The sequence below is a fragment of the Loxodonta africana genome, chromosome 14 (genome assembly GCF_030014295.1).
Source record: "Loxodonta africana isolate mLoxAfr1 chromosome 14, mLoxAfr1.hap2, whole genome shotgun sequence".
NCBI lineage: Eukaryota > Metazoa > Chordata > Mammalia > Proboscidea > Elephantidae > Loxodonta > Loxodonta africana.
This window is the reverse complement of record NC_087355.1, coordinates 92724469-92742276: the sequence shown is the minus strand read 5'-3', so window position 1 is coordinate 92742276 and position 17808 is coordinate 92724469.

Genomic DNA, 17808 nt, shown 5'->3' with positions numbered 1-17808 from the left:
CTTGTTTCTTGTTGGGGTTTAGTGTTTTTTGTTGTTAGGGTGTTAGTGTTGTTTGTTGTTAGAGGTTTAGTGTTGATTGTTGTTAGGGGTTTAAGGTTGTTTGTTGTTAGGAGGTTAGGGTTGTTTGTTGTTACGGGGTTACGTTAGTTTCTTGTTAGGGGTTTAGTGTGGTTTGTTGCTAGGGGGTTAGTGTTTGTTGTTAGGGGTTTAGGGTTGTTTCTTTTTGGGGTTTAGTAGTTTTTGTTGTTAGGGTGTTAGTGTTGTTTGTGGTTAGGGTGTTAGTGTTGTTTGTGGTTGGGGGTGAGAGTTGTTGGTTGTTAGGGGGTTAGGATTCTTTGTTGTTAGGGGTTTAGGGTTGTTTGTTTTTAGGGGGTTAAGGTGGTTGGTTGTTAGGAGGTTAGGGTTGTTTGTTGTTACAGGGTTAGGTTAGTTTCTTGTTAGGGGTTTAGTGTTGTTTGTTGTTAGGGGGTTAGTGTTTGTTGTTAGGGGTTTAGTGTTGTTTCTTGTTGGGGTTTAGTGGTTTTTGTTGTTAGGGTGTTAGTGTTGTTTGTTGTTAGGGGTTTAGGGTTGTTTGTTGTTAGGGGTTTAAGGTTGTTAGCTGTTAGGAGGTTAGGGTTGTTTGTTGTTTGGGTTTAGTAGTTTTTGTTGTTAGGGTGTTAGTGTTGTTTGTGGTTAGGGGGTTAGTGTTGTTGTTTGTTAGGGGCTTAGAGTTGTTTGTTGTTAGGAGGTTAGGGTTGTTTGTTTTTACAGGGTTAGGTTAGTTTCTTGTTAGGGGTTTAGTGTTGTTTGTTGTTAGGGGGTTAGTGTTTGTTCTTAGGGGTTTAGTGTTGTTTCTTGTTGAGGTTTAGTGGTTTTTGTTGTTAGGGTGTTAGTGTTGTTTGTTGTTAGGGGTTTAGGGTTGTTTGTTGTTAGGGGTTTAAGGATGTTTGTTGTTAGTAGGTTAGGGTTGTTTGTTGTTACGGGGTTAGGTTAGTTTCTTGTTAGGGGTTTAGTGTTGTTTGTTGTTAGGGGGTTAGTGTTTGTTGTTAGGGGTTTAGGGTTGTTTCTTGTTGGGGTTTAGTAGTTTTTGTTGTTAGGGTGTTAGTGTTGTTTTTTGTTAGGGGGTTAGTGTAGTTTGTTCTTACGGGGTTAGTGTTGATTGTGGTTAGGGTGTTAGTGTTGTTTGTGGTTAGGGGGTGTGCGTTGTTGGTTGTTAGAGGGTTAGGATTGTTTGTTGTTAGGGGTTTAGGGTTGTTTGTTGTTAGGGGGTTAAGGATGTTTGTTGTTAGGATGTTAGGGTTGTTTGTTGTTACAGGGTTAGGTTAGTTTCTTGTTAGGGGTTTAGTGTTGTTTGTTGTTAGGGGGTTAGTGTTTGTTGTTAGGGGTTTAGTGTTGTTTCTTGTTGGGGTTTAGTGGTTTTTGTTGTTAGGGTGTTAGTGTTGTTTGTTGTTAGGGGTTTAGGGTTGTTTGTTGTTAGGGGGTGAGTGTTTGCTGTTAGGGGTTTAGGGTTGTTTCTTGTTGGAGTTTAGTAGTTTTTGTTGTTAGGGTGTTAGTGGTGTTTGTGGTTAGTGGGTTAGTGTTGTTGTTTGTTAGGGGGTTAGGGTTGTTTGTTGTTACGGGGTTAGGTTAGTTTCTTGTTAGGGGTTTAGTGTTGCTTTTTGTTAGGGCGTTAGTGTTTGTTGTTAGGGGTTTAGGGTTGTTTCTTGTTGGGGTTTAGTAGTTTTTGTTGTTAGGGTGTTTGTGTTGTTTGTTGTTAGGGGGTTAGTGTTGTTTGTGGTTAGGGTGTTAGTGTTGTTTGTGGTTAGGGGGTGAGCGTTGTTCGTTGTTAGAGGGTTAGGATTGTTTGTTGTTAGGGGTTTAAGGTTGTTTGTTGTTAGGAGGTTAGGGTTGTTTTTTGTTACAGGGTTAGGTTAGTTTCTTGTTAAGGGTTTAGTGTTGTTTGTTGTTAGGGGGTTAGTGTTTGTTGTTAGGGGTTTAGTGTTGTTTCTTGCTGGGGTTTAGTGTTTTTTGTTGTTAGGGTGTTAGTGTTGTTTGTTGTTAGGGGCTTAGGGTTGTTTGTTGTTAGGTTTTTAAGGTTGTTTGTTGTTAGGAGGTTAGGGTTGTTTGTTGTTACGGGGTTAGGTTAGTTTCTTGTTAGGGGTTTAGTGTTGTTTGTTGTTAGGGGGTTAGTGTTTGTTGTTAGGGGTTTAGTGTTGTTTCTTGTTGGGGTTTAGTGGTTTTTGTTGTTAGGGTGTTAGTGTTGTTTGTTGTTAGAGGTTTAGGGTTGTTTGTTGTTAGGGGTTTAAGGTTGTTTGTTGTTAGGAGGTTAGGGTTGTTTGTTGTTACGGGGTTAGGTTAGTTTCTTGTTAGGGGTTTAGTGTTGTTTGTTGTTACGGGGTTAGTGTTTGTTGTTAGGGGTTTAGGGTTGTTTCTTGTTGGGGTTTAGTAGTTTTTGTTGTTAGGGTATTAGTGTTGTTTGTGGTTAGGGGGTTAGTGTTTTTGTTTGTTAGGGGGTAGGTTTGTTTGTTGTTAGGAGGTTAGGGTTGTTTGTTGTTACAGGGTTAGGTTAGTTTCTTGTTAGGGGTTTAGTGTTGTTTGTTGTTAGGGGGTTAGTGTTTGTTGTTAGGGGTTTAGTCTTGTTTCTTGTTGGGGTTTAGTGTTTTTTGTTGTTAGGGTGTTAGTGTTGTTTGTTGTTAGAGGTTTAGGGTTGTTTGTTGTTAGGGGTTTAAGGTTGTTTGTTGTTAGGAGGTTAGGGTTGTTTGTTGTTACGGGGTTAGGTTAGTTTCTTGTTAGGGGTTTAGTGTTGTTTGTTGTTAGGGGGTTAGTGTTTGTTGTTAGGGGTTTAGGGTTGTTTCTTTTTGGGGTTTAGTAGTTTTTGTTGTTAGGGTGTTAGTGTTGTTTGTGGTTAGGGTGTTAGTGTTGTTTGTGGTTAGGGGGTGAGAGTTGTTGGTTGTTAGGGGGTTAGGATTGTTTGTTGTTAGGGGTTTAGGGTTGTTTGTTGTTAGGGGGTTAAGGTGTTTTGTTGTTAGGAGGTTAGGATTGTTTGTTGTTACAGGCTTAGGTTAGTTTCTTGTTAGGGGTTTAGTGTTGTTTGTTGTTAGGGGGTTAGTGTTTGTTGTTAGGGGTTTAGTGTTGTTTCTTGTTGGGGTTTAGTGGTTTTTGTTGTTAGGGTCTTAGTGTTGTTTGTTGTTAGGGGTTTAGGGTTGTTTGTTGTTAGGGGTTTATTGTTGTTTGTTGTTAGGAGGTTAGGGTTGTTTGTTGTTACGGGGTTAGGTTAGTTTCTTGTTAGGGGTTTAGTGTTGTTTGTTGTTAGGGGGTTAGTGTTTGTTGTTAGGGCTTTAGGGTTGTTTCTTGTTGGGGTTTAGTGGTTTTTGTTGTTAGGGTGTTAGTGTTGTTTGTTGTTAGGGGTTTAGGGTTGTTTGTTGTTAGGGGTTTAAGGTTGTTTGCTGTTAGGAGGTTAGGGTTGTTTGTTGTTACGGGGTTAGGTTAGTTTCTTGTTAGGGGTTTAGTGTTGTTTGTTGTTAGGGGGTTAGTGTTTGTTGTTAGGGGTTTAGGGTTGTTTCTTGTTGGGGTTTAGTAGTTTTTGTTGTTAGGGTGTTAGTGTTGTTTGTGGTTAGGGGGTTAGTGTTGTTGTTTGTTAGGGGCTTAGGGTTGTTTGTTGTTAGGAGGTTAGGGTTGTTTGTTTTTACAGGGTTAGGTTAGTTTCTTGTTAGGGGTTTAGTGTTGTTTGTTGTTAGGGGGTTAGTGTTTGTTGTTAGGGGTTTAGTGTTGTTTCTTGTTGGGGTTTAGTGGTTTTTGTTGTTAGGGTGTTAGTGTTGTTTGTTGTTAGGGGTTTAGGGTTGTTTGTTGTTAGAGGTTTAAGGTTGTTTGCTGTTAGGAGTTTAGGGTTGTTTGTTGTTACGGGGTTAGGTTAGTTTCTTGTTAGGGGTTTAGTGTTGCTTGTTGTTAGGGGGTTAGTGTTTGTTGTTAGGGGTTTAGGGTTGTTTCTTGTTGGGGTTTAGTAGTTTTTGTTGTTAGGGTGTTAGTGTTGTTTGTTGTTAGGGGGTTAGTGTTGTTTGTTCTTACGGGGTTAGTGTTCTTTGTGGTTAGGGTGTTAGCGTTGTTTGTCGTTAGGGGGTGAGCGTTGTTGGTTGTTAGAGGGTTAGGATTGTTTGTTGTTAGGGGGTTAAGGTTGCTTGTTGTTAGGAGGTTAGGGTTGTTTTTTCTTACAAGGTCAGCTTAGTTTCTTGTTAAGGGTTTAGTGTTGTTTGTTGTTATGGGGTTAGTGTTTGTTGTTAGGGGTTTAGTGTTGTTTCTTGTTGGGGTTTAGTGTTGTTTCTTTTTGGGGTTTAGTGTTTTTTGTTGTTAGGGTGTTAGTGTTGTTTGTTGTTAGTTGTTTAGTGTTGTTTGTTGTTAGGGGTTTTAGGTTGTTTGTTGTTAGGAGGTTAGGGTTGTTTGTTGTTACGGGGTTAGGTTAGTTTCTTGTTAGGGGTTTAGTGTTGTTTGTTGTTAGGGGGTTAGTGTTTGTTGTTAGGGGTTTAGGGTTGTTTCTTTTTGGGGTTTAGTAGTTTTTGTTGTTAGGGTGTTAGTGTTGTTTGTGGTTAGGGGGTTAGTGTTGTTTGTTCTTACGGGGTTAGTGTTGTTTGTGGTTAGGGTGTTAGTGTTGTTTGTGGTTAGGGGTTTAGTGTTGTTTGTTGTTAGGGGTTTAAGGTTGTTTGTTGTTAGGAGGTTAGGGTTGTTTGTTGTTACGGGGTTAGGTTAGTTTCTTGTTAGGGGTTTAGTGTTGTTTGTTGTTAGGGGGTTAGTGTTTGTTGTTAGGGGTTTAGGGTTGTTTCTTGTTGGGGTTTAGTAGTTTTTGTTGTTAGGGTATTAGTGTTGTTTGTGGTTAGGGGGTTAGTGTTGTTGTTTGATAGGGGGTTAGGGTTGTTTGTTGTTAGGAGGTTAGGGTTGTTTGTTGTTTCAGGGTTAGGTTAGTTTCTTGTTAGGGGTTTAGTGTTGTTTGTTGTTAGGGGGTTAGTGTTTGTTTTTAGGGGCTTAGTCTTGTTTCTTGTTGGGGTTTAGTGTTTTTTGTTGTTAGGGTGTTAGTGTTGTTTGTTGTTAGAGGTTTAGTGTTGATTGTTGTTAGGGGTTTAAGGTTGTTTGTTGTTAGGAGGTTAGGGTTGTTTGTTGTTACGGGGTTACGTTAGTTTCTTGTTAGGGGTTTAGTGTGGTTTGTTGCTAGGGGGTTAGTGTTTGTTGTTAGGGGTTTAGGGTTGTTTCTTTTTGGGGTTTAGTAGTTTTTGTTGTTAGGGTGTTAGTGTTGTTTGTGGTTAGGGTGTTAGTGTTGTTTGTGGTTGGGGGTGAGAGTTGTTGGTTGTTAGGGGGTTAGGATTCTTTGTTGTTAGGGGTTTAGGGTTGTTTGTTTTTAGGGGGTTAAGGTGGTTGGTTGTTAGGAGGTTAGGGTTGTTTGTTGTTACAGGGTTAGGTTAGTTTCTTGTTAGGGGTTTAGTGTTGTTTGTTGTTAGGGGGTTAGTGTTTGTTGTTAGGGGTTTAGTGTTGTTTCTTGTTGGGGTTTAGTGGTTTTTGTTGTTAGGGTGTTAGTGTTGTTTGTTGTTAGGGGTTTAGGGTTGTTTGTTGTTAGGGGTTTAAGGTTGTTAGCTGTTAGGAGGTTAGGGTTGTTTGTTGTTTGGGTTTAGTAGTTTTTGTTGTTAGGGTGTTAGTGTTGTTTGTGGTTAGGGGGTTAGTGTTGTTGTTTGTTAGGGGCTTAGAGTTGTTTGTTGTTAGGAGGTTAGGGTTGTTTGTTTTTACAGGGTTAGGTTAGTTTCTTGTTAGGGGTTTAGTGTTGTTTGTTGTTAGGGGGTTAGTGTTTGTTCTTAGGGGTTTAGTGTTGTTTCTTGTTGAGGTTTAGTGGTTTTTGTTGTTAGGGTGTTAGTGTTGTTTGTTGTTAGGGGTTTAGGGTTGTTTGTTGTTAGGGGTTTAAGGATGTTTGTTGTTAGTAGGTTAGGGTTGTTTGTTGTTACGGGGTTAGGTTAGTTTCTTGTTAGGGGTTTAGTGTTGTTTGTTGTTAGGGGGTTAGTGTTTGTTGTTAGGGGTTTAGGGTTGTTTCTTGTTGGGGTTTAGTAGTTTTTGTTGTTAGGGTGTTAGTGTTGTTTTTTGTTAGGGGGTTAGTGTAGTTTGTTCTTACGGGGTTAGTGTTGATTGTGGTTAGGGTGTTAGTGTTGTTTGTGGTTAGGGGGTGTGCGTTGTTGGTTGTTAGAGGGTTAGGATTGTTTGTTGTTAGGGGTTTAGGGTTGTTTGTTGTTAGGGGGTTAAGGATGTTTGTTGTTAGGATGTTAGGGTTGTTTGTTGTTACAGGGTTAGGTTAGTTTCTTGTTAGGGGTTTAGTGTTGTTTGTTGTTAGGGGGTTAGTGTTTGTTGTTAGGGGTTTAGTGTTGTTTCTTGTTGGGGTTTAGTGGTTTTTGTTGTTAGGGTGTTAGTGTTGTTTGTTGTTAGGGGTTTAGGGTTGTTTGTTGTTAGGGGGTGAGTGTTTGCTGTTAGGGGTTTAGGGTTGTTTCTTGTTGGAGTTTAGTAGTTTTTGTTGTTAGGGTGTTAGTGGTGTTTGTGGTTAGTGGGTTAGTGTTGTTGTTTGTTAGGGGGTTAGGGTTGTTTGTTGTTAGGAGGTTAGGGTTGTTTGTTGTTACAGGGTTACGTTAGTTTCTTGTTAGGGGTTTAGGGTTGTTTGTTGTTAGGGGGTTAGTGTTTGTTGTTAGGGGTTTAGTGTTGTCTCTTGTTGGGGGTTAGTGTTTGTTGTTGGGGGTTTAGTGTTGTTTCTTTTGGGGTTTAGTGGTTTTTGTTCTTAGGGTGTTAGTGTTTGTTGTTAGGGGTTTAGGGTTGTTTGTTGTTAGGGGGTTAAGGTGGTTTGTTGTTAGGAGGTTAGGGTTGTTTGTTGTTACAGGTTTAGGTTAGTTTCTTGTTAGGGGTTTAGTGTTGTTTGTTGTTAGGGGGTTAGTGTTTGTTGTTAGGGGTTTAGTGTTGTTTCTTGTTGGGGTTTAGTGGTTTTTGTTGTTAGGGTGTTAGTGTTGTTTGTTGTTAGAGGTTTAGGGGTGTTTCTTCGTAGGGGTTTAAGGTTGTTTGTTGTTAGGAGGTTAGGGTTATTTGTTGTTACGGGGTTAGGTTAGTTTCTTGTTAGGGGTTTAGTGTTGTTTGTTGTTAGGGGGTTAGTGTTTGTTGTTAGGGGTTTAGGGTTGTTTCTTGTTGGGGTTTAGTAGTTTTTGTTGTTAGGGTGTTAGTGTTGTTTGTTGTTAGGGGGTTAGTGTTGTTCGTTCTCACGGGGTTAGTGTTTTTTGAGGTTAGGGTGTTAGTGTGGTTTGTGGTTAGGGGGTGTGCGTTGTTGGTTCTTAGGGGGTTAGGATTGTTTGTTGTTATGGGTTTAGGGTTGTTTGTTGTTAGGGGGTTAAGGTTGTTTGTTGTTAGGAGGTTAGGGTTGTTTGTTGTTACGGGTTTAGGTTAGTTTCTTGTTAGGGGTTTAGTGTTGTTTGTTGTTAGGGGGTTAGTGTTTGTTTTTAGGGGCTTAGTCTTGTTTCTTGTTGGGGTTTAGTGTTTTTTGTTGTTAGGGTGTTAGTGTTGTTTGTTGTTAGAGGTTTAGTGTTGTTTGTTGTTAGGGGTTTAAGGTTGTTTGTTGTTAGGAGGTTAGGGTTGTTTGTTGTTACGGGGTTAGGTTAGTTTCTTGTTAGGGGTTTAGTGTGGTTTGTTGCTAGGGGGTTAGTGTTTGTTGTTAGGGGTTTAGGGTTGTTTCTTTTTGGGGTTTAGTAGTTTTTGTTGTTAGGGTGTTAGTGTTGTTTGTGGTTAGGGTGTTAGTGTTGTTTGTGGTTGGGGGTGAGAGTTGTTGGTTGTTAGGGGGTTAGGATTCTTTGTTGTTAGGGGTTTAGGGTTGTTTGTTGTTAGGGGGTTAAGGTGGTTGGTTGTTAGGAGGTTAGGGTTGTTTGTTGTTACAGGGTTAGGTTAGTTTCTTGTTAGGGGTTTAGTGTTGTTTGTTGTTAGGGGGTTAGTGTTTGTTGTTAGGGGTTTAGTGTTGTTTCTTGTTGGGGTTTCGTGGTTTTTGTTGTTAGGGTGTTAGTGTTGTTTGTTGTTAGGGGTTTAGGGTTGTTTGTTGTTAGGGGTTTAAGGTTGTTAGCTGTTAGGAGGTTAGGGTTGTTTGTTGTTGGGGTTTAGTAGTTTTTGTTGTTAGGGTGTTAGTGTTGTTTGTGGTTAGGGGGTTAGTGTTGTTGTTTGTTAGGGGCTTAGAGTTGTTTGTTGTTAGGAGGTTAGGGTTGTTTGTTTTTACAGGGTTAGGTTAGTTTCTTGTTAGGGGTTTAGTGTTGTTTGTTGTTAGGGGGTTAGTGTTTGTTCTTAGGGGTTTAGTGTTGTTTCTTGTTGAGGTTTAGTGGTTTTTGTTGTTAGGGTGTTAGTGTTGTTTGTTGTTAGGGGTTTAGGGTTGTTTGTTGTTAGGGGTTTAAGGATGTTTGTTGTTAGGAGGTTAGGTTTGTTTGTTGTTACGGGGTTAGGTTAGTTTCTTGTTAGGGGTTTAGTGTTGTTTGTTGTTAGGGGGTTAGTGTTTGTTGTTAGGGGTTTAGGGTTGTTTCTTGTTGGGGTTTAGTAGTTTTTGTTGTTAGGGTGTTAGTGTTGTTTGTTGTTCGGGGGTTAGTGTAGTTTGTTCTTACGGGGTTAGTGTTGATTGTGGTTAGGGGGTGTGCGTTGTTGGTTGTTAGAGGGTTAGGATTGTTTGTTGTTAGGGGTTTAGGGTTGTTTGTTGTTAGGGGGTTAAGGATGTTTGTTGTTAGGATGTTAGGGTTGTTTGTTGTTACAGGGTTAGGTTAGTTTCTTGTTAGGGGTTTAGTGTTGTTTGTTGTTAGGGGGTTAGTGTTTGTTGTTAGGGGTTTAGTGTTGTTTCTTGTTGGGGTTTAGTGGTTTTTGTTGTTAGGGTGTTAGTGTTGTTTGTTGTTAGGGGTTTAGGGTTGTTTGTTGTTAGGGGTTTAAGGTTGTTTGCTGTTAGGAGGTTAGGGTTGTTTGTTGTTATGGGGTTACGTTAGTTTCTTGTTAGGGGTTTAGTGTTGCTTGTTGTTAGGGGGTTAGTGTTTGTTGTTAGGGGTTTAGGGCTGTTTATTGTTGGGGTTTAGTAGTTTCTGTTGTTAGGGTGTTAGTGTTGTTTGTTGTTAGGGGGTTAGTGTTGTTTGTTCTTACGGGGTTAGTGTTGTTTGTGGTTAGGGTGTTAGTGTTGTTTGTGGTTAGGGGGTGAGCGTTGTTGGTTGTTAGAGGGTTAGGATTGTTTGTTGTTAGGGGGTTAAGGTTGTTTGTTGTTAGGAGGTTAGGGTTGTTTTTTGTTACAGGGTTAGGTTAGTTTCTTGTTAAGGGTTTAGTGTTGTTTGTTGTTATGGGGTTAGTGTTTGTTGTTAGGGGTTTAGTGTTGTTTCTTGTTGGGGTTTAGTGTTTTTTGTTGTTAGGGTGTTAGTGTTGTTTGTTGTTAGGGGTTTAGTGTTGTTTGTTTTTAGGGGTTTAAGGTTGTTTGTTGTTAGGAGGTTAGGGTTGTTTGTTGTTACGGGGTTAGGTTAGTTTCTTGTTAGGGGTTTAGTGTTGTTTGTTGTTAGGGGGTTAGTGTTTGTTGTTAGGGGTTTAGGGTTGTTTCTTGTTGGGGTTTAGTAGTTTTTGTTGTTAGGGTGTTAGTGTTGTTTGTGGTTAGGGTGTTAGTGCTGTTTGTGGTTAGGGGGTGAGAGTTGTTGGTTGTTAGGGGGTTAGGATTGTTTGTTGTTAGGGGTTTAGGATTGTTTGTTGTTAGGGGGTTAAGGTGTTTTGTTGTTAGGAGGTTAGGGTTGTTTGTTGTTACAGGGTTAGGTTAATTTCTTGTTAGGGGTATAGTGTTGTTTGTTGTTAGGGGGTTAGTGTTTGTTGTTAGGGGTTTAGTGTTGTTTCTTGTTGGGGTTTAGTGGTTTTTGTTGTTAGGGTCTTAGTGTTGTTTGTTGTTAGGGGTTTTGGGTTGTTTGTTGTTAGGGGTTTAAGGTTGTTTGTTGTTAGTAGGTTAGGGTTGTTTGTTGTTACGGGGTTAGGTTAGTTTCTTGTTAGGGGTTTAGTGTTGTTTGTTGTTAGGGGGTTAGTGTTTGTTGTTAGGGCTTTAGTGTTGTTTCTTGTTGGGGTTTAGTGGTTTTTGTTGTTAGGGTGTTAGTGTTGTTCGTTGTTAGGGGTTTAGGGTTGTTTGTTGTTAGGGGTTTAAGGTTGTTTGCTGTTAGGAGGTTAGGGTTGTTTGTTGTTACGGGGTTAGGTTAGTTTCTTGTTAGGGGTTAAGTGTTGTTTGTTGTTAGGGGGTTAGTGTTTGTTGTTAGGGGTTTAGGGTTGTTTCTTGTTGGGGTTTAGTAGTTTTTGTTGTTAGGGTGTTAGTGTTGTTTGTGGTTAGGGGGTTAGTGTTGTTGTTTGTTAGGGGCTTAGGGTTGTTTGTTGTTAGGAGGTTAGGGTTGTTTGTTTTTACAGGGTTAGGTTAGTTTCTTGTTAGGGGTTTAGTGTTGTTTGTTGTTAGGGGGTTAGTGTTTGTTGTTAGGGGTTTAGTGTTGTTTCTTGTTGGGGTTTAGTGGTTTTTGTTGTTAGGGTGTTAGTGTTGTTTGTTGTTAGGGGTTTAGGGTTGTTTGTTGTTAGGGGTTTAAGGTTGTTTGCTGTTAGGAGGTTAGGGTTGTTTGTTGTTACGGGGTTTAGAGTTGTTTGTTGTTATGGGGTTAATTTTGTTTGTTGTTAGGAGGTTAGAGGTGTTTGTTGTTACAGGGTTAGGTTAGTTTCTTGTTAGGGGTTTAGTGTTTGTTGTTAGGGGGTTAGTGTTTGTTGTTAGGGGTTTAGTGTTGTTTCTTGTTGGGGTTTAGTGGTTTTTGTTGTTAGGGTGTTAGTGTTGTTTGCTGTTAGGGGTTTAGGGTTGTTTGTTGTTAGGGGTTTAAGGTTGTTTGTTGTTAGGAGGTTAGGGTTGTTTGTTGTTACGGGGTTAGGTTAGTTTCTTGTTAGGGGTTTAGTGTTGTTTCTTCTTAGGGCTTTAGTGTTTGTTGTTAGGGGTTTAGGTTTGCTTCTTGTTGGGGTTCAGTAGTTTTTGTTGTTAGGGTGTTAGTGTCGTTTATGGTTAGGGGGTTAGTGTTGTTGTTTTTTAGGGGGTTAGGGTTGTTTGTTGTTAGGAGGTTAGGGTTGTTTGTTGTTACAGGGTTAGGTTAGTTTCTTGTTAGGGGTTTAGTGTTGTTTGTTGTTAGAGGGTTAGTGTTTGTTGTTAGGGGTTTAGTGTTTTTTCTTGTTGGGGTTTAGTGGTTTTTGTTGTTAGGGTGTTAGTGTTGTTGGTTGTTAGGGGGTTAGGATTGTTTGTTGTTTGGGGTTTAAGGTTGTTTGTTGTTAGGAGGTTAGGGTTGTTTGTTGTTATGGGGTTAGGTTAGTTTCTTGTTAGGGGTTTAGTGTTGTTTGTTGTTAGTGGGTTAGTGTTTGTTGCTAGGGGTTTAGGATTGTTTCTTGTTGGGGTTTAGTAGTTTTTGTTGTTAGGGTGTTAGTGTTGTTTGTGGTTAGGAGGTGTGCGTTGTTGTTTGTTGGGGGTTAGGATTGTTTGTTGTTAGGGGTTTAGGATTGTTTGTTGTTAGGGGTTTAGGGTTGTTTGTTGTTAGGGGGTTAAGGTGGTTTGTTGTTAGGAGGTTAGGGCTGTTTGTTGTTACAGGGTTAGGTTAGTTTCTTGTTAGGGGTTTAGTGTTGTTTGTTGTTAGGGGGTTAGTGATTGTTGTTAGGGGTTTAGTGTTGTTTCTTGTTGGGGTTTAGTGCTTTTTGTTGTTAGGGTGTTAGTGTTGTTTGTTGTTAGGAGTTTAGGGTTGTTTGTTGTTAGGGGTTTAAGGTTGTTTGCTGTTAGCAGGTTAGGGTTGTTTGTTGTTACGGGGTTAGGTTAGTTTCTTGTTAGGGGTTTAGTGTTGCTTGTTGTTAGGGGGTTAGTGCTTGTTGTTAGGGGTTTAGGGTTGTTTCTTGTTGGGGTTTAGTAGTTTTTGTTGTTAGGGTGTTAGTGTTGTTTGTTGTTAGGGGGTTAGTGTTGTTTGTGGTTAGGGTGTTAGTGTTGTTTGTGGTTAGGGGGTGAGCGTTGTTGGTTGTTAGAGGGTTAGGATTGTTTGTTGTTAGGGGGTTAAGGTTGTTTGTTGTTAGGAGGTTAGGGTTGTTTTTTGTTACAGGGTTAGGTTAGTTTCTTCTTAAGGGTTTAGTGTTGTTTGTTGTTAGGGGGTTAGTGTTTGTTGTTAGGGGTTTAGTGTTGTTTCTTGTTGGGGTTTAGTGTTTTTTGTTGTTAGGGTGTTAGTGTTGTTTGTTGTTAGGGGTTTAGGGTTGTTTGTTGTTAGGGGTTTAAGGTTGTTTGTTGTTAGGAGGTTACGGTTGTTTGTTGTTACGGGGTTAGGTTAGTTTCTTGTTAGGGGTTTAGTGTTGTTTGTTGTTAGGGGGTTAGTGTTTGTTGTTAGGGGTTTAGGGTTGTTTCTTTTTGGGGTTTAGTAGTTTTTGTTGTTAGGGTGTTAGTGTTGTTTGTGGTTAGGGGGTTAGTGTTGTTTGTTCTTACGGGGTTAGTGTTGTTTGTGGTTAGGGTGTTAGTGTTGTTTGTGGTTAGGGGGTGAGAGTTGTTGGTTGTTAGGGGGTTAGGATTGTTTGTTGTTAGGGGTTTAGGGTTGTTTGTTGTTAGGGGGTTAAGGTGGTTTGTTGTTAGGAGGTTAAGGCTGTTTGTTGTTACAGGGTTAGGATAGTTTCTTGTAAGGGGTTTAGTGTTGTTTGTTGTTAGGGGGTTAGTGTTTGTTGTTAGGGGTTTAGTGTTGTTTCTTGTTGGGGTTTAGTGGTTTTTGTTGTTAGTGTGTTAGTGTTGTTTGTTGTTAGAGGTTTAGGGTTGTTTGTTGTTAGGGGTTTAAGGTTGTTTGTTGTTAGGAGGTTAGGGTTGTTTGTTGTTACGGGGTTAGGTTAGTTTCTTGTTAGGGGTTTAGTGTTGTTTGTTGTTAGGGGGTTAGTGTTTGTTGTTAGGGGTTTAGGGTTGTTTCTTGTTGGGGTTTAGTAGTTTTTGTTGTTAGGGTATTAGTGTTGTTTGTGGTTAGGGGGTTAGTGTTGTTGTTTGTTAGGGGGTTAGGGTTGTTTGTTGTTAGGAGGTTAGGGTTGTTTGTTGTTACAGGGTTTGGTTAGTTTCTTGTTAGGGGTTTAGTGTTGTTTGTTGTTAGGGGGTTAGTGTTTGTTGTTAGGGGTTTAGTCTTGTTTCTTGTTGGGGTTTAGTGTTTTTTGTTGTTAGGGTGTTAGTGTTGTTTGTTGTTAGAGGTTTAGGGTTGTTTGTTGTTAGGGGTTTAAGGTTGTCTGTTGTTAGGAGGTTAGGGTTGTTTGTTGTTACGGGGTTAGGTTAGTTTCTTGTTAGGGGTTTAGTGTGGTTTGTTGCTAGGGGGTTAGTGTTTGTTGTTAGGGGTTTAGGGTTGTTTCTTTTTGGGGTTTAGTAGTTTTTGTTGTTAGGGTGTTAGTGTTGTTTGTGGATAGGGTGTTAGTGTTGTTTGTGGTTAGGGGGTGAGAGTTGTTGGTTGTTAGGGGGTTAGGATTGTTTGTTGTTAGGGGTTTAGGGTTGTTTGTTGTTACGGTGTTAAGGTGGTTCGTTGTTAGGAGGTTAGGGTTGATTGTTGTTACAGGGTTAGGTTAGTTTCTTGTTAGGGGTTTAGTGTTGTTTGTTGTTAGGGGGTTAGTGTTTGTTGTTAGGGGTTTAGTGTTGTTTCTTGTTGGGGTTTAGTGTTTTTTGTTGTTAGGGTGTTAGTGTTGTTTGTTGTTAGGGGTTTAGGGTTGTTTGTTGTTAGGGGGTTAAGGTTGTTTGTTGTTAGGAGTTTAGGGAGGTTTGTTGTTACAGGGTTAGGTTAGTTTCTTGTTAGACGTTTAGTGTTGTTTGTTGTTAGGGGGTTAGTGTTTGTTGTTACGGGTTTAGGGTTGTTTCTTGTTGGGATTTAGTAGTTTTTGTTGTTAGGGTGTTAGTGTTGTTTGTGGATAGGGGGTTAGTGTTGTTGTTTGTTAGGGGGTTAGGGTTGTTTGTTGTTAGGAGGTTACTGGTGTTTGTTTTTACAGGGTTAGGTTAGTTTTTTGTTAGGGGTTTAGTGTTGTTTGTTGTTAGGGGGTTAGTGTTTGTTGTTATGGGTTTAGTGTTGTTTCTTGTTGGGGTTTAGTGGTTTTTATTGTTAGGGTGTTAGTCTTGTTTCTTGTTAGGGGTTTAGGGTTGTTTGTTGTTAGGGGTTTAAGGTTGTTTGTTGTTAGGAGGTTAGGGTTGTTTGTTGTTACGGGGTTAGGTTAGTTTCTTGTTAGGGGTTTGGTGTTGTTTTTTGTTAGGGGGTTAGTGATTGTTGTTAGGGGTTTAGTGTTGTTTCTTGTAGGGGTTTAGTGGTTTTTGTTGTAAGGGTGTTAGTGTTGTTTGTTGTTAGGGGTTTAGGGTTGTTTGTTGTTAGGGGTTTAAGGTTGCTTGTTGTTAGGAGGTTAGGGTTGTTTGTTGTTACGGGGTTAGGTTAGTTTCTTGTTAGGGGTTTAGTGTTGTTTGTTGTTAGGGGGTTAGTGTTTGTTGTTAGGGGTTTAGGGTTGTTTCTTGTTGGGGTTTAGTAGTTTTTGTTGTTAGGGTGTTAGTGTTGTTTGTTGTTAGGGGCTTAGTGTTGTTTGTTCTTACGGGGTTAGTGTTGTTTGTGGTTAGGGTGTTAGTGTTGTTTGTGGTTAGGGGGTGAGCGTTGTTGGTTGTTAGGGGGTTAGGATTGTTTGTTGTTAGGGGTTTAGGGTTGTTTGTTGTTAGGGGGTTAAGGTTGTTTGTTGTTAGGAGGTTAGGGTTGTTTGTTGTTACAGGGTTAGGTTAGTTTCTTGTTAGGGGTTTAGTGTTGTTTGTTGTTAGGGTGTTAGTGTTTGTTGTTAGGGGTTTAGGGTTGTTTCTTGTTGGGGTTTAGTGGTTTTTGTTGTTAGGTGTTAGTGTTGTTTGTTGTTAGGGGTTTAGGGTTGTTTGTTGTTAGGGGTTTAAGGTTGTTTGTTGTTAGGAGGGTAGGGTTGTTTGTTGTTACGGGGTTAGGTTAGTTTCTTGTTAGGGGTTTAGTGTTGTTTGTTGTTAGGGGGTTAGTGTTTTTTGTTAGGGGTTTAGGGTTGCTTCTTTTTGGGGTTTAGTAGTTTTTGTTGTTAGGGTGTTAGTGTTGCTTGTTGTTAGGGGGTTAGTGTTGTTTGTTCTTACGGGGTTAGTGTTGTTTGTGGTTAGGGTGTTAGTGTTGTTTGTGGTTAGGGGGTGAGAGTTGTTGGTTGTTAGAGGGTTAGGATTGTTTGTTGTTAGGGGTTTAGGGTTGTTTGTTGTTAGGGGGTTAAGGTGGTTTGTTGTTATGAGGCTAGGGCTGTTTGTTGTTACAGGGTTAGGTTAGTTTCTTGTTAGGGGTTTAGTGTTGTTTGTTGTTAGGGGGTTAGTGTTTGTTGTTAGGGGTTTAGTGTTGTTTCTTGTTGGGGTTTAGTGCTTTTTGTTGTTAGGGTGTTAGTGTTGTTTGTTGTTAGGGGTTTAGGGTTGTTTGTTGTTAGGGGTTTAAGGTTGTTTGCTGTTAGGAGGATAGGGTTGTTTGTTGTTACGGGGTTAGGTTAGTTTCTTGTTAGGGGTTTAGTGTTGCTTTTTGTTAGGGCGTTAGTGTTTGTTGTTAGGGGTTTAGGGTTGTTTCTTGTTGGGGTTTAGTAGTTTTTGTTGTTAGGGTGTTTGCGTTGTTTGTTGTTAGGGGGTTAGTGTTGTTTGTGGTTAGGGTGTTAGTGTTGTTTGTGGTTAGGGGGTGAGCGTTGTTCGTTGTTAGAGGGTTAGGATTGTTTGTTGTTAGGGGTTTAAGGTTGTTTGTTGTTAGGAGGTTAGGGTTGTTTTTTGTTACAGGGTTAGGTTAGTTTCTTGTTAAGGGTTTAGTGTTGTTTGTTGTTAGGGGGTTAGTGTTTGTTGTTAGGGGTTTAGTGTTGTTTCTTGTTGGGGTTTAGTGTTTTTTGTTGTTAGGGTGTTAGTGTTGTTTGTTGTTAGGGGTTTAGGGTTGTTTGTTGTTAGGGGTTTAAGGTTGTTTGTTGTTAGGAGGTTAGGGTTGTTTGTTGTTACGGGGTTAGGTTAGTTTCTTGTTAGGGGTTTAGTGTTGTTTGTTGTTAGGGGGTTAGTGTTTGTTGTTAGGGGTTTAGGGTTGTTTCTTGTTGGGGTTTAGTAGTTTTTGTTGTTAGGGTATTAGTGTTGTTTGTGGTTAGGGGGTTAGTGTTGTTGTTTGTTAGGGGGTTAGGGTTGTTTGTTGTTAGGAGGTTAGGGTTGTTTGTTGTTACAGGGTTTGGTTAGTTTCTTGTTAGGGGTTTAGTGTTGTTTGTTGTTAGGGGGTTAGTGTTTGTTGTTAGGGGTTTAGTCTTGTTTCTTGTTGGGGTTTAGTGTTTTTTGTTGTTAGGGTGTTAGTGTTGTTTGTTGTTAGAGGTTTAGGGTTGTTTGTTGTTAGGGGTTTAAGGTTGTCTGTTGTTAGGAGGTTAGGGTTGTTTGTTGTTACGGGGTTAGGTTAGTTTCTTGTTAGGGGTTTAGTGTGGTTTGTTGCTAGGGGGTTAGTGTTTGTTGTTAGGGGTTTAGGGTTGTTTCTTTTTGGGGTTTAGTAGTTTTTGTTGTTAGGGTGTTAGTGTTGTTTGTGGATAGGGTGTTAGTGTTGTTTGTGGTTAGGGGGTGAGAGTTGTTGGTTGTTAGGGGGTTAGGATTGTTTGTTGTTAGGGGTTTAGGGTTGTTTGTTGTTACGGTGTTAAGGTGGTTCGTTGTTAGGAGGTTAGGGTTGATTGTTGTTACAGGGTTAGGTTAGTTTCTTGTTAGGGGTTTAGTGTTGTTTGTTGTTAGGGGGTTAGTGTTTGTTGTTAGGGGTTTAGTGTTGTTTCTTGTTGGGGTTTAGTGTTTTTTGTTGTTAGGGTGTTAGTGTTGTTTGTTGTTAGGGGTTTAGGGTTGTTTGTTGTTAGGGGGTTAAGGTTGTTTGTTGTTAGGAGTTTAGGGAGGTTTGTTGTTACAGGGTTAGGTTAGTTTCTTGTTAGACGTTTAGTGTTGTTTGTTGTTAGGGGGTTAGTGTTTGTTGTTACGGGTTTAGGGTTGTTTCTTGTTGGGATTTAGTAGTTTTTGTTGTTAGGGTGTTAGTGTTGTTTGTGGATAGGGGGTTAGTGTTGTTGTTTGTTAGGGGGTTAGGGTTGTTTGTTGTTAGGAGGTTACTGGTGTTTGTTTTTACAGGGTTAGGTTAGTTTTTTGTTAGGGGTTTAGTGTTGTTTGTTGTTAGGGGGTTAGTGTTTGTTGTTATGGGTTTAGTGTTGTTTCTTGTTGGGGTTTAGTGGTTTTTATTGTTAGGGTGTTAGTCTTGTTTCTTGTTAGGGGTTTAGGGTTGTTTGTTGTTAGGGGTTTAAGGTTGTTTGTTGTTAGGAGGTTAGGGTTGTTTGTTGTTACGGGGTTAGGTTAGTTTCTTGTTAGGGGTTTGGTGTTGTTTTTTGTTAGGGGGTTAGTGATTGTTGTTAGGGGTTTAGTGTTGTTTCTTGTAGGGGTTTAGTGGTTTTTGTTGTAAGGGTGTTAGTGTTGTTTGTTGTTAGGGGTTTAGGGTTGTTTGTTGTTAGGGGTTTAAGGTTGCTTGTTGTTAGGAGGTTAGGGTTGTTTGTTGTTACGGGGTTAGGTTAGTTTCTTGTTAGGGGTTTAGTGTTGTTTGTTGTTAGGGGGTTAGTGTTTGTTGTTAGGGGTTTAGGGTTGTTTCTTGTTGGGGTTTAGTAGTTTTTGTTGTTAGGGTGTTAGTGTTGTTTGTTGTTAGGGGCTTAGTGTTGTTTGTTCTTACGGGGTTAGTGTTGTTTGTGGTTAGGGTGTTAGTGTTGTTTGTGGTTAGGGGGTGAGCGTTGTTGGTTGTTAGGGGGTTAGGATTGTTTGTTGTTAGGGGTTTAGGG